Source organism: Pteropus vampyrus, unplaced genomic scaffold (assembly GCF_000151845.1).
Source record: "Pteropus vampyrus isolate Shadow unplaced genomic scaffold, Pvam_2.0 Scaffold138, whole genome shotgun sequence".
NCBI lineage: Eukaryota > Metazoa > Chordata > Mammalia > Chiroptera > Pteropodidae > Pteropus > Pteropus vampyrus.
Window position 1 is genome coordinate 2161543 of NW_011888919.1, and position 2167 is coordinate 2163709.

At 39.5% G+C, this 2167-nt stretch overlaps 1 protein-coding gene across 4 annotated transcripts in view; it reads right to left on the bottom strand.

The window, feature by feature from the left end:
• Positions 1-2167, bottom strand: part of LOC105297363 (zinc finger protein 234-like) — a 16152-nt gene that overhangs the window by 3835 nt on the left and 10150 nt on the right. The gene's annotated exons all lie outside the window — the stretch shown is intronic.

A 2167-nucleotide genomic window follows, 5' to 3' on the forward strand; every position in this document is an offset into this window, starting at 1 on the left:
AGGAACTCTCATTCATTGCTGGTGGAAATGCAAAACAGTACAGCCATTTTGGAAGCCACTTTGGTGGTCATTTAGAAAACTAAACAAACTCTTACTACAGGATCCAGCTGTTTTGCTCCTTGGTATTTACCAAGAGTTGAAAACTAAAGTCCACACAAAAACTTGTACATGGGTGTTCATAGCAGCTCTAGTCACAGTGACAAAAGTTGGAAGCAAACACAAGATGTTCTTCAGTAGGTGAACAGATAAACAAACTGTGGTATATCTATACAACAGCATATTATTCAGTGCTAAAAAAAAAAAAAAGATCTATTGAGCCGTGAAAAGATATGACAGAAAGGTAAATGCATATTACTAAATAAAAGGAGCTAGTCTGAAGAGTCTACATACTGTATGATTCCAACTATAAGGCACTCCTGGAAAAGCAAAAGTATGGAGACAATAAAAATTTCACTGGTTGACAGGAGTTAGGGGGAGGGAGAAAGGGATAAATAAGTAGAGCACAGATGATTTTTAGGACAGTGAAAATATTCTGTATGATACTTTAAGGGTGATTATCTTGCACCTTCCTCTCAAAGTGGCTGTGAACCTAAAACTGCGTGAATAAAAGTCTTTTTTTGAAAATAGAAAATACTTAAAAAAAAATGTTTAACACAAAGAAATTTGCTCCCCTCCTTGTAAGAATAGCCAATTAAAAGCTGCCTCCTCTTTTGTGAGAAATAACTTCCATATAACTCTGATTTGGGTCATTTTATTGGAAAGTTACTTCAATGTCAAGGTCACCAGAATGGTTAGAATGACTTGCAGGTTTGGGAGCAAGTATCTAATCACATACTGACTAAAACACAGCATAAAGCAGAGAGTGAAATGTTAGCCCCTTCTGGCAAGTTTCCTTCACGAGGACAAAAAGGAACTAAAGTTGAACATACCATACATTGTTCTAAAACCTGGCAATAATTCAGATCTCTTGAAAAACATGTGAAAAAGTGGAAAATAATCTTTCACATTGTAAAATGTAAAGCCATCCCTAACCTTTTTGGCACCAGAGACTGGTGCTCCTGTAAGAATCTAACGCCTGAGGATCTGAGGCAGAGCTGAGGCGGCGATGCTAGCGCTGAGAAGCTGCCGCAAATACAGATGAAGCTTCGCTCAATGGCCTGCCGCTCACCTCCTGCTGTACGGCCCAGTTCCTAACAGGTCGTGGACCAGTACTGGTTCAAGGCCCAGGGGTTGGGGACCCCTGTTTTACAATGAAGACAGAGCCTGGCAAAAGGAAAAGATGAGGTCATGGAGTAAACCTGAAAAAACAACCCTAGAATGGGAGTTTGTTCCTGTCAGGAATTCATCCCAGGATGGCTCCTCGTGTCTGTTAGGTCTCTGCTCAATGTCAGCTCACCAACAAGGCCTCTTTACCACCCACTATAAAAGAATAAATCTTGTCGTCATTCATTTCACCTCTGGCAACTTCCACGCTCCTTGTAGATATTCTACATAGCGCTTTTTATCGCTCCACACACTAAGTCATGTGTTGTTTAATATACATCTTTCCCACCACAATGCAGCATCAAAGAAGGAAGCATGTTACGCCTTGTACAATGAACACATTTCACACTTTTCTGCTTTAAAAGCACTGCTCAGAACTGTGCCTGAAGCACAGTGGGTACTCAACAAATGTGTGTTTAATGAATAAATGAAATCCAGTTTGACTTTTCTGGTGCACATTTAAGTCACGTCCTAGTAAGACTTGGAGTTGTACACATTTTTCAGGTAAGTTATTTGAAATAGAAAAGGGACAGAAAACTTTAGTTCTGCTAGAAAGATGAATAAGTGCACCAGACACAGGGATACAACAAGCATGATGCTAATGAGAAAATCAAAGGTGGCAAAAATTCTTTGGTGTGAAAAGGAAGAGGGGCTATCACTGGTTCCCTCTGAGGCTTCTAGACTATCTCTTTGAAAACGGAGTGTGGAAAAATGTTGACTATACATAAAAGAGCCTATCACGACGGTTTTTCAAATAGAAAACTCCAGCCCTCTAGTGAGCTATGAAATAAATTTAAAAGCTTGTAATAAGCATTCAGAAAAAAGAACCAGAATAGGAACTATTTGAGCATTATCACCAACAGGAAAGGGGTCACTACATGAAATGCCAACGAAAGTCATACAT